Here is a 13,667-nt window from a genome sequence, read left to right as displayed (position 1 = left end):
CAGTAAAAGTTACCAGATAAATCCAGAGTTATCATTACTTAATGTTGTTTTTATGTTCACTGAATGTGAATTACCAAAGTATATAACATTTTTCATGTTTAAACTTTTATGCAAACTGGTGTGTATGGATTTAAGTCAAAGCCTGGACTTTATCTGGTGACAAGAGGTAAGTCTTTTCTGTGTAATCATAATTAGCCCTGCTAAGCACTTCTTACAGATCTACCCCAGTGCACTCTAAGAATGTCTACCTAATGGTAAATGATTGCCTGAGGCAGGTATGAAAGTTTTTCCCTACATGAAAGGATTTGCCATTTCTTGTGCCAATACAGTATGATAAAAATCTATCTTTCCATCTTTTCCCTTTTTCTTTTTAATATTCTATCTCAACGCTAAATTATTTTATTCTTTCCTCTCAACCATGTGTTTATCTCTTTATTTTTAAATATTACAGCTTTCTAACATCTGTCTCTAGGGCAGCATAATCTTACTGATGAAGTATTCCATGTTTTCCTTGAGCTTTTGTCAGTATGTCTTTGTGTTAACAGCTTAGCAGATGGAGAAACAGAAGGAGTAGCCTCAGCTTACCTGAATGATTTTTCTCTAGCACCAGGCACATTGACTTGCTGTCTCTAGTAACTTGATAGGAGTTGGAGCAATTGGAAAATGGGAAACGATATATGACTTCTGCAGTGTTATTTACTAAAACAATTGGCTGCATTTCTTTATCATCATTATATCTTCTTTCCTAGTCTCGTACCAGGAGAAAGCAGAATTATAGCAGCCTATCTGGTTTGGGCTATCCCTGTTTAGATAATGAAAATAAAATAAACAATAGTACTAATATTGCTTCGGGCATAGATTAGCATGTTCATAATGGTTCCAGGATAGTAGTGGTGATTTAGCAGCAGCAGTGGCTTTTTGAAACACAAATTGTGGGAGTCTGTGGGACCATTTTTTTTTTGTAATAGTGTTGTTCTTTTTACACAGGAGAAGTGATTTTTTTTTTTTTTTAATTCTGAAGGGACTGACTACTTTTTACTGAGGCACAGTCCTAGAGAGAGCAAAGCAAGGCTTTGAAGCAAGGAGGGAGGACAGTTAATGGTGGGAATACCCTTGTACTAGCTATATTTATTCACTTGCAGCTTTAAATAAACGATGTGCTCAGTTCTGCTAGCAGATTATTTAAAGATATTGATCAGCTCACCAAGTTTTCTTTGGTTAAAAGAGGAAAACTTGTGAATGAAGCCCGTGAGTTCCTAGTTAGGGTCTGTGTGGTTTTCTCTTTGGAGATAAGAGCAAGAAGCAAGAGATGACCATCTGAAATAAAAATAATGGGGTGTGGATATATGGGAGAAATGGGGAATAGTACTGGGAATTAGTCCACAGCCAGGAAATTTTAGAAAGGATCAGGACTGAAACACTGGAAAGAAAGTTTTCTTTATTTTTTATGTGCAGCTAAGTCATTTGGGTATTATGTTAAAAAATGCAGATTTTTTTTTCAGTATGTCTGGTGGGGCCTGAGTATCTACATTTCTAACTAGTTCCTACATTGCTCATGTTGCTGGTCCCAGAACCACACTTTGACTAGTAAGGGTCTTAAAGCTCATCTCCAACCCTTGGACTGGGGTACAAAACACCTGAACCCAATTCTGTCTGAATTCAAAGCCAAAGTTCCTTCTACTTTCCTGTTCCTACTCTTTGCATTTTATTTATAAAATGACTATCCATTAGGTCATTTAATAATAGATAGACCCTAAATAATTCAGATTCCCCTTCTTAAATATACATTTACATAAATCTTGTTTGAGTTTGTGTCTTGATGGCCTAATAATTTCAGTAAAAATAGAGTTCGTTAAAAATGTGTACAACAAAAAAGTGTATATATAGTGTATAAAATGTATTGATAATCAACATTATATCTATTAGGATGCTTTGATATAACAATTTTGCCTCATTGGCTTCTAGGCAAGTGAATGATGTATGAGGTTTTTAAAAATTTCACTTCTAATTCTCACTCAATTTATTTTGTTCATTGGTTGATAAATTAGCTCAGACACTGAAATTGTTTTCCATGCTGACAACGTTTGACAGGATTTGAAAAAGACTAGAGTCTTTTTTTTTTTTTTTTTTTAATTTTAAGGAGCAGTAGACCTATGTATAGGTTAGGTTCAGGTGGTCTAATGGAGATTTTCCATCCAGGGATAAGAATTTCTAGCCCATTGTTTCTCAAAGTATAGTTCATATGCTTAGTGCATCAGAATCACCTGAGTGCTATGTTAAAAATGCAGTTTCTTTGTCTCCAGCTCAGACTTACAAAATCAGTCCTGTATTTTTAACAACCCTCCAGGTGATTGTTTTGCACACTGTCATCTGAAAATCACTGATCAGTACAAGGCGTTGAATTCTTCATAAAGATAATATGAAGGGAGCTTTTTTCCATGGTAATACTCTCCAGACAAATTAATTCATCAAAAGAAGCAAATAATTCAGAGGAGATATAACAAATTTTTGTTTATTATAAAACATATGGGAAAGGGTGAGATGGTATATGGGAACTCTGCTCACTTTCTGTTAAAACTGTTCTAAAAATAATTTATAAATTAAAAATATTTTAAAAGTACATGTGAACATTTGACACACATTCTTCCGTATGTATTTTACATAGATGTGAGATCATGTATGTTATTTTTTAGGGCTTTTTTGGTCATTACTTTCCTCCTCATCCTTTCTTTTCAAGCAAACAGTAGCTACAACTTGGCAATGGCAGTATACAGCACAAGCCTGAAGGATGAGAACATTCACAAATCACACCATGAAATTTGTCCCAATTTGTTTCCAGAGCAAAAATCTCAAAAATTCTGCAGTGTCTTGTTAGGAACCAGACACCTAGCATGTCTGGAACCACATGTCCTTCCACGCATGTCATTAGCTCCTCATATCCCATCACCATCTGGGCGTCCTGAGTTAGAACTTTTTTAAGAACACAGTACCCAGCCAAAATCCAATGAAACAGACTAAGTGACTTATCAAGGTCCTTTTTTATATTAATACTTTTTCCTAGACATGAATGCTTCTTTGAAATCTAGTAAGACAGATCATTTCCTTGAGGTTATTTAAACACCATGTTTCCTTATTAGGGCATCGTTTTGTGAAGTTCTGGGGAAAAAAATTCTTTTCATTTTAAATCATACATATATTGCTTTCCTAACCAAAATTAAGATAGATCTCACACCTTTGGAATGGTGTCATCACCTCAACTGCATTTTACAGGAGCTTACCTAGAGAACACAGTCCTTAGCAAGTTGAGCGATTTTCACAAGAAGTGGTTCAATAGAGTGAGAAGTCACAGAGTGCGGAGTCCAACAGCTTAAATTTTAGTCCTAGTTTGGCTTATTACCACCTGGATATCCTCTAGCACATCAGTTTTCTCATTTACAAAATAGAGATAAAAATAACTTTTGTGCTTTCAGGGTTATTGTGTAATGAGTTAGTGTAAAAAAAAACGCATTGTAATTTGTAAAAGTTACTGTAAACATTTTTACTTTTAGACATTTTTACCCCTCAATTTAAACTGGTGTAGAGTAACAGTGATCATTTTTTTGTTTGTTTCCTCTTTAATGGTCCAGAAAAGAACCAGTGTTTAAGAGAATGTATTATCAAACAGGAACAGTCAGCAATGACAAATATATGCATGTATGTGGACATTTTAAGGGATAAAATATGGAGAAGGTGAATTCCTGTAAATATAGCAAGCCAACGTTCTTTTTTTTTTTTTATTATACTTTAGGTTTTAGGGTACATGTGCACAACGTGCAGGTTTGTTACATATGTATCCATGTGCCATGTTGATTTCCTGCACCCATTAACTCGTCATTTAGCATTAGGTATATCTCCTAATGCTGTCCCTCCCCCCTCCCCCCACCCCACAACAGTCCCTGGAATGTGATGTTCCCCTTCCTGTGTCCATGAGTTCTCATTGTTCAATTCCCACCTATGAGTGAGAACATGCGGTGTTTGGTTTTTTGTCCTTGCGATAGTTTACTGAGAATGATGTTTTCCAGTTTCATCCATGTCCCTACAAAGGACACGAACTCATCATTTTTTATGGCTGCATAGTATTCCATGGTCTATATGTGCCACATTTTCTTAATCCAGTCTATCGTTGTTGGACATTTGGGTTGGTTCCAACTCTTTGCTATTGTGAATCGTGCCGCAATAAACATACGTGTGCATGTGTCTTTATAGCAGCATGATTTATAGTCCTTTGGGTATATACCCAGTAATGGGATGGCTGGGTCAAATGGTATTTCCAGTTCTAGATCCCTGAGGAATCGCCACACTGACTTCCACAATGGTTGAACTAGTTTACAGTCCCACCAACAGTGTAAAAGTGTTCCTATTTCTCCACATCCTCTCCAGCACCTGTTGTTTCCTGTTTTTTTAATGATGGCCATTCTAACTGGTGTGAGATGGTATCTCACTGTGGTTTTGATTTGCATTTCTCTGATGGCCAGTGATGATGAGCATTTCTTCATGTGTTTTTTGGCTGCATAAATGTCTTCTTTTGAGAAGTGTCTGTTCATGTCCTTTGCCCACTTTTGATGGGGTTGTTTGTTTTTTTCTTGTAAATTTGTTTGAGTTCATTGTAGATTCTGGATATTAGCCCTTTGTCAGATGAGTAGGTTGCAAAAATTTTCTCCCATTCTGTAGGTTGCCTGTTCACTCTGATGGTAGTTTCTTTTGCTGTGCAGAAGCTCTTTAGTTTAATTAGATCCCATTTGTCAATTTTGGCTTTTGTTGCCATTGCTTTTGGTGTTTTAGACATGAAGTCCTTGCCCACGCCTATGTCCTGAATGGTATTGCCTAGGTTTTCTTGTAGGATTTTAAGGGTTTTAGGTCTAACATTTAAGTCTTTAATCCATTTTGAATTAATTTTTGTATAAGGTGTAAGGAAGGGATCCAGTTTCAGCTTTCTACATATGGCTAGCCAGTTTTCCCAGCACCATTTATTAAATAGGGAATCCTTTCCCCATTTCTTGTTTTTGTCAGGTTTGTCAAAGATCAGATAGTTGTAGATATGCGGCATCATTTCTGAGGGCTCTGTTCTGTTCCATTGATCTATATCTCTGTTGTGGTACCAGTACCATGCTGTTTTGGTTACTGTAGCCTTGTAGTAAGTTTGAAGTCAGGTAGCATGATGCCTCCAGCTTTGTTCTTTTGGCTTAGGATTGACTTGGCGATGCGGGCTCTTTTTTGGTTCCATATGAACTTTAAAGTAGTTTTTTCCAATTCTGTGAAGAAAGTCATTGGTAGCTTGATGGGGATGGCATTGAATCTATAAATTACTTTGGGCAGTATGGCCATTTTCACGATATTGATTCTTCCAACCCATGAGCATGGAATGTTCTTCCATTTGTTTGTATCCTCTTTTATTTCATTGAGCAGTGGTTTGTAGTTCTCCTTGAAGAGGTCCTTCACATCCCTTGTAAGTTGGATTCCTGGGTATTTGATTCTCTTTGAAGCAATTGTGAATGGGAGTTCACTCATGATTTGGCTCTCTGTTTGTCTCTTATTGTGTACAAGAATGCTTGTGATTTTTGTACATTAATTTTGTATCCTGAGACTTTGCTGAAGTTGCTAATCAGCTTAAGGAGATTTTGGGCTGAGACAATGGGATTTTCTAGATATACAATCATGTCATCTGCAAACAGGGACAATTTGACTTCCTCTTTTCCTAATTGAGTACCCTTTATTTCCTTCTCCTGCCTGATTGCTCTGGCCAGAACTTCCAGCACTATGTTGAATAGGAGCGGTGAGAGAGGGCATCCCTGTCTTGTGCCAGTTTTCAGAGGGAATGCTTCCAGTTTTTGCCCATTCAGTATGATATTGGCTGTGGGTTTGCCGTAGATAGCTCTTATTATTTTGAGATACGTCCCATCAATACCCAACTTATTGAGAGTTTTTAGCATGAAGGGTTGTTGAATTTTATCAAAGGCCTTTTCTGCATCTATTGAGATAATCATGTGGTTTTTGTCTTTGGTTCTGTTTATATGCTGGATTACATTTATTGATTTGCGTATGTTGAACCAGCCTTGCATCCCAGGGATGAAGCCCACTTGATCATGGTGTATAAGCTTTTTGATGTGCTGCTGGATTCGGTTTGCCAGTATTTTATTGAGGATTTTTGCATCAATGTTCATCAAGGATATTGGTCTAAAATTCTCTTTTTTGGTTGTGTCTCTGCCTGGCTTTGGTATCAGGAGGATGCTGGCTTCATAAAATGTGTTAGGGAGGATTCCCTCTTTTTTCTATCAATTGGAATAGTTTCAGAAGGAATGGTACCAGTTCCTCCTTGTACCTCTGGTAGAATTCAGCTGTGAATCCATCAGGTCCTGGACTCTTTTTGGTTGGTAAGCTATTGATTATTGCCACAATTTCAGAACCTGTTATTGGTCTATTCAGAGATTTGACTTCTTCCTGATTTAGTCTTGGGAGGGTGTATTTGTCGAGGAATTTATCCATCTCTTCTAGATTTTCTAGTTTATTTGCATAGAGGTGTTTGTAGTATTCTCTGATGGTAGATTGTATTTCTGTGGGATCGGTGGTGATATCCCCTTTTTCATTTTTTATTGCATCTATTTGATTCTTCTCTCTTTTTTTCTTTATTAATCTTGCTGGTGGTCTATCAATTTTGTTGATCTTCTCAAAAAACCAGCTCCTGGATTCATTAATTTTTTGAAGGGTTTTTTGTGTCTCTATTTCCTTCAGTTCTGCTCTGATTTTAGTTATTTCTAGCCTTCTGCTAGCTTTTGAATGTGTTTTCTCTTGCTTTTCTAGTTCTTTTAATTGTGACGTTAGGGTGTCAATTTTGGATCTTTCCTGCTTTCTCTTATGGGCATTTAGTGCTATAAATTTCCCTCTACACACTGAGCAAGCCAACTTTCTATACGTTCATTTAAAAAGAAAAGACTCAATAAAAGTTACCTTTTACTCTCTATGACCTAAGCATTCATATGTAATATATTTTTCATGTAAAGCGAACTGTACTTAATCTCCTATTTACATGGTTTTGAGTAAAAGAAATTCACACAAACACACATACACAGAGTGACCAAAATTTTTACATATTCAAAAACTTCAGTAAACTGGTTGGGCATGGTGCCTCATACCTGTAATCCCAACTAATCAGGAGGCTGATGTGGGAAGATCTCTTGAGCCCAGGAGTTCGAGATCAGCCTGGGCAGCCTAAGCAAGACCTCAACTCTTTTTTTTTTTTGAGATGGAGTCTCTCTCTCTCACACCCAGGCTAGAGTCCAGTGGCACAATCTCAGCTCACTGCAACCTCCACCTCCCAGGTAATTCTCCTGCCTCAGCCTCCCGAGTAGCTGAGACTACAGGTGTGTGCCATGACGCCTGGCTAATTTTTGTATTTTTAGTAGAGACGGGGTTTCACCATGTTGGCCAGACTGGTCTCAAGCTCCTAACCTCAGGTGATCTAACCGCTTTGGCCTCCCAAAGTGCTGGGATTACAGGCATGAACCACCGTGCCCGGCCAAGACCCCCAATTCTTAATAAATAAAACATTAGTAAACCATGATAGTACATTAGGGCAAGCATCTGGCTGGTTGTTCATTACCAGAACTCTAACAAGGGTGTTAAGTCTGGCTTTTATTCCTGAAAGCTGGTACACAAGTTAAAAGTTTGACTGTTTATTAAATAATAAATGTTACAAAGAATTTTGAAAAATCATGTACTCTCTTGTATAAGGAGGCTTTTAGGAAACAAATATTTCTAATTGCTCCTTTGGCAATCAAGACATTTTTGCATCCTGGGACAGTGTCGCTTAGTAAGATTCCCAGTGAGTGAGAGGTACATCTCGTTTGTAAAGTGGCAGATAGATTAATGTGAAAGAAAGGTGAGAAAGAGGCAGCCCCATAGAACTGCTCTCAGGCAGATCATTTTAGAAAGGCGTACGTATGGAACTTGAGAATGCAGAATTTGAGTTCCTTAAAAATTACTCATGTCCGTGTAGCCCTTGAAAGGCAATAATCTAATATATATTTTTCAACATTTAATACATGTTCTTTAATTTTATTATCTTCTTTATAATTGTTGGGGATGGGGTAGATTAAGCTTGTATCCAGTAGGTATTTAAGCTGAAACGTCACAGCTTTTGTGTGCCTAATTAGCATCATTGCCTCAACTGCACTGAGTTAATAGGTAGTAGTATCACAGAGGTTAAACTCATTCATTCTAGGTTATACCTAGAGTTATACCCTAAGGTACCTGCTTTGGAAATGTTGAAATATGTAATTGCATATACCTTGCTTTATAAAGATAGCAACCCTATCAAAACTAAATCCTTGGCAGGCTAATAGGAGTGCCATGAAATAACCTGGAATTGTCATTTGTCAGCAGATGATAGAAATCTGAATTCAGAGTTAGAAAACTGGTTTAGAAGTGACAATGTATGAAAGAAAATTGTCAGCTGTTAGAAAGTCAAAGATGCTATTTTTATAAAGGCAAGGTGAAAAAAAGACTTCATGACAGTTGTATTGGATCCTCTGTTTTCTTTGTTCAAGAAAAAAAGTATTTTTTACTACTGACTTGAATTTTATTTTCATAATGTAAAGTAGTTTTTATAATAATTGGGTGCCCTGAATAATGAAAACAGACTGTATTTATAGTTTAAATTTTTGCATGCCAGTACAATTCTTATTAAAAGACATTTGGGTCAGTTTTGCTAAAAAATAGAAGTTCCTGTCTTTAATGAGGAAAAAGCATAATAGTGGCTTATCTTAGAATGTAAAGCTTTTGAAATCACCCTGTAATTCATGGCTTATCCCTGAGAATTCAAAGCTTTATAAATTATAAACCTTTTCCAGGACACCATACACACTGTCTTAAGTCAAATAGCGCTGGGCTAAGCCAAAGACATAAATGAATTCTTCACTCATCCCTGGTGCCCAGTATTATTCTTTTCTAGCTTCCATTATACACCCTGGCCAAAACTAGAATTCCTTCAAAATAAGCCACACTCCCATATCACCTTTTCACTTCCTTTTCTCTTTCTGCTACTTCCTCCCACAGTTAAATCTATTGGTCAATAAAACCTACATTATAGCTGGTAATAAGCAACTTTTATAAATTATTAATAACTGGCAGACTTGCTCCTATAAATAATATTTATATTTAATTCAAATAAACCTCCAGTTGGTAGGTTAAACCTACCTAACCAAAACCATTCTTACTCTACCCGTTTCAAGATCTAAACTGGGACTCCATGGGGTGTCCTGCCATCTTGAGCCACAGTTTTCAAAAGAAAGGAAGGAGGCATTTTCTGTCTATAAGCAAGTGCAGGAATTAAGGTGCTAAGTAAACGAGCATTGTTGTATTTGAACCCCTGAAGCTTTCTTTTCTGCATCTTTCTTCCAGTACCTTCTTGTTTCTTCCATATCTTCAGCAATTCTAAAGTCTCAATTTCCACATCCACAAAATAGGTATAAGGTTGCTTTAAGAAACTGTAGTGGTGTTGTGAGAGTAAAATAAGGAAATTCACAGAAATAAACTGATAACCAGAAAATATTAAGGGTACCAAAATATTGTTTCATCCACTTCCTTTTTAGTTGTTGAGTAAACATTTTAATAAGTCTAATCATTCCAATACGTGTTTTTATGTTTGAATATTATTTTTGGCAGAAAGATGACTAAGTGATCATAGATTGTTTTTGTCTTTCCAGTTTTTTCTCCATTCTCTAATTTGTCTCTGAATGTGCCCAGGCAATAGCAGGTGCTCAAGTAAAAGCACGAATGAATGAAAATGAATGGTTCACAGATGAGGAATAATTGAGCCAATAAAAATTATAATGAATCCCATTTTATATCAATAACGATAGAATAGGCTGGGTGTGGTGGCTCACGCCTGTAATCCCAGCACTTTGGGAGGCTGAAGCGGGCGGATCATGAGGTCAGGAGATCAAGACCATCTTGGCTAACATGGTGAAACCTCGTCTCTACTAAAAATACAAAAAATTAGCCAGGCGTGGTGGCGGGCGCCTGTAGTCCCAGGTACTCGGGAGGCTGAGGCAGAAGAATGGCATGAACCCGGGAAGTGGAGGTTGCAGTGAGCCGAGATTGTGCCACTGCATTCCAGCCTGGGCAACAGAGCGAGACTCCGTCTCAGAAAAAAACAAAAAAACTGATAGAATAAGAATTCTTTTCAAACAATAAATACTACGTTAAGAAGAAAACACTCCAGTGCTGTTTTATGCCAATGTGAAGTATTTCTATTTCCATACACTGTTTTCAATTCTAAAAAAAACAAATATCTTCCTAACATATCCTTGGACAAAAGGTAAAAATAAGAGGCACAGGTAAATAGAGAACACATCAAATCTCTTAATCAAGATGTGTTTTATCAAATATAATAGCAAACAATAAGCAAACATGATGATTACCAGCGAAATCCTGAGCATTGCAAATCCAGTTTTCAGTTGGAAAATACAGCTAAAATAACATATGAAATGCTTTGAAAATACTACAGTACAATGTGATTTTCATTGGTGTTTATGTTTTTGAAAGGAAAAAAATGGCTAAAGTATTATTTTAGTCCATGTGCAAAGCAAATTCTGTTTTGTCTGTTAAAAAAATAAATGAGCAATAATCTCCAAGAAATCATCTTGACCAGCATTAATGACTAGTTTGGTAGTTAACAGCCTGAGGCATAGCCAGAGGCTATTAAGGCTCTGGGGGAAAGAAAAGGTTGGTAGATTGTGGTTTACCAGTAATTAACTATAGGTATGAATCAAAACTTCCTAAGAAAAGAGATTAAAGTTACTTTGGATTATTTTATGTGTATGCTTATCTTTTCATACATCCCCCTCCCATACCTTTTCGAATAAATAGGAAAAGATGATGCCATTATTTCACAAACCAAGTTGAATTGGAAATAATTCATGTAATGAAACAGGAAACACATGGGACCAATTAATGCCTTTTCAAGCTTGGACTATATAACTATAAGAAGCACTTAAAAAAAAACTCAGTCTAACACATTAGTTGATTGTTGGTGAAATGAAACTCAATCATGAGATCATAAGGATTTTTTGAAGCTTTTTTTTTAGTTTTTAATCCTATCTCAATAAAAGTAAATACATAAGGATTATACATAAACCAAATCTGAAGTAATATAGATTGGGGGAACCTCAGGAGGGTCAGGAGATAATGAAGATTATACCTCAATATTGGGATTATGATGTTAGTTCTTTATTTCAATAAAAGTGGATAGAGATCTTTCATATCAGGGACAGGGCTTAGCTGTAAGGACAAAAGTAATCTTCTGGGAATTATGCATACAGGCTTGACATCATTTTTATTGGATGGCTGATGAACTGGAAAACTCCAGGATAGCCAGGCTTTAATTTGTAATCTTAATTTTCATATAAATCGGTACATTTCAGGGGGAGGCAGAGGGGGATGTGGGGACATTGATGCTTGCCGGCCTTGTGGTAATAAGACAGCTTTGAAGCACAGGCAGCAGTATCTGATTCTGTCTTTTCCTCTATCCATCTGTCTTCCATCTTTGCATCCATCATTTAACGAAATTTACAGCCTGCAAATACCAGAGAAGCTAATGTTAGTGCAATCTTCCCTCTACCTCCTCTTGGAATGATCTATAGTAATCTACTTATCATAGACATGCACACTATAATGCACAATAATTTAGTTTTCAGCCAGGAAAATGACTGCCATTGTTTTGCAAGCATACATTGAGGATTTTTTTCCCCTTCTTCTTCTAATTTTTGTAAAGGATATAGGGAATGAGAGAGCACTAGTTTCCCTTCATAAAAATAATTATCCTGGTGTTTCCCATATATAATTTCATATCCATCGAATTACATAGGGGCAAAGTTATAAAACTAGAACATGGTGGAAATTTATTTGGATATATGGAAACTTGGTCCATATATTTTCAATGTAGGATCCATATGTCCTTTACATGGTCAAAGAAGTAAAATGCTATTGAATGTTTTAGAAATATATTAAGGAAATAGAATTTTCTTTCTGGATTGTTCTAGTCTCTTACAATATAAAAATTAAATTGTTTGTGCAAAATTATTCTCATCAAAGGATATTTTAGTTGAATTCGCCATAGGAAACAAGCAATATACTCCCTTCTTACACTGTGGTTATTGTTTTGAGGTTTTATGTGTCTCCCAGCTCTATCAGGTTTTATGTGTCTCTACCGTTTTTTCTACCTTTGTCTCATTATTTTTTAGCTTTTGGATGATTTCTTATAAAACAAGAGGCAAGATCATAGTTCCTACTCCATAATTTTTAAACCAGAAATCATATGTAGCTTTTTGATCTTCTAATAATCATGTGTATGTAAAGAACATATAAGGCTCATATTCTACCATATAAAAGAAAAAATCCTCAGCCAAAGCTAAAAATGCAGAACTTGTTACACATAAGAACATTTTCCAACTTCTGAGTATATCTGAATGGCTCTGGTTTTAGATTTTCCCCATGATTTAGAGATGTTTTTATTTTTTCAAAGACAAATCATCTGTTCTCAAGACTGTTTTCTTTGTTTGTTTTCTGATGTCTTCCTAGATGCACAGTGTACTGAAATGTTGAGATACTACCTTCAGAGCAGAAAATAGATTCTCCCAATCATATCTTATCCTCTTATCCTCCAAAGCTCCCAATTTGCCAGTGAAGTAACATGAAAGTTGATATAGATAAATACTGTGACCGTAATCCCAATTGGGAGCACACTCATCTCTTAAACAGTTCTGTCAACTGGGATTTATCTGCATGGAAGGCATATAAAGCATCGTTTACATAAATAACTTGGAGTTTTGGGTTGGACATATATCGGGGATGAGTAACTGCCCTGGAGTATACCTATTAAATCAGTCACCAAGCTCAAACAATCAGAAAAGCATTGACTATAGCCATACAAAACTTGATCACAACATAATCTTCCTCTGCTTCTTGATGAGGTAACAAAATATGCTGTGTTCATTGAACAGCTGCTTTCATAAGGAGAGCAATAATGAAAAAATCTTCCAGAACCTTCAGCATTTGCACATGAAAACAAGGTTTCCAGTGAGAAAATTAAAACGCCAGCAAGATTTATACTTACCTATGCAGATGTCCTGTCATCTTAAACATGTTGTATTCCTTTTAAAATGTAAGAAACAGACACAATGTCATTTTTCAAAGTACTGTTATTGAAAAATAAAAGTTATAACCACGATTTCTGTTATGGGCTGAATTTTGTCCCTCTCAAAATTCATGTGTGAACTTCTAATTCCTACTCTCTCAGAATGTGACTATTTGGACATAGCACCTTTAAAGAAATAATTAAGTTAAAATGAAGCCATTAGGATGGGCCCAAATCTGATTTGACTAGTATCCTTATAATAAGAGGAGATTAGGCACAGATAACACCTATAGAGGGAAGACTGTGAAGATACGGGGAGAAAATGGCCATCTGCAAGCCAAGGAGAGATGCCTTAGAAAATCAACTCGGCCAACACCTTGATCTCAGGCTTCTAGCATCCCAAACTGTGAGACTATATATTTCTGTCATTTAAGCCACACAGTCTGTGGTATTTTGTTATCACAGCCCTTACAAGCGAATACAATACAGTTCTCTT

At 36.3% G+C, this 13,667-nt stretch overlaps 1 long non-coding RNA gene across 1 annotated transcript; it reads right to left on the bottom strand.

The window, feature by feature from the left end:
- Positions 1-11,243: 11,243 nt before the first annotated feature.
- Positions 11,244-13,232, bottom strand: LOC100580508. Its single transcript, XR_001113972.2, has 2 exons — positions 13,151-13,232; positions 11,244-11,611 (listed from the first exon to the last, which is right to left on the bottom strand). It is a non-coding gene; the product is annotated as an uncharacterized LOC100580508 (long non-coding RNA).
- Between the last annotated feature and the right edge of the window lie 435 nt (positions 13,233-13,667).

Source organism: Nomascus leucogenys, chromosome 9 (genome assembly GCF_006542625.1).
Source record: "Nomascus leucogenys isolate Asia chromosome 9, Asia_NLE_v1, whole genome shotgun sequence".
Taxonomy (NCBI): domain Eukaryota; kingdom Metazoa; phylum Chordata; class Mammalia; order Primates; family Hylobatidae; genus Nomascus; species Nomascus leucogenys.
The sequence above is the reverse complement of the archived record's forward strand: the minus strand, read 5'-3'. Positions and strand labels throughout refer to the sequence as shown.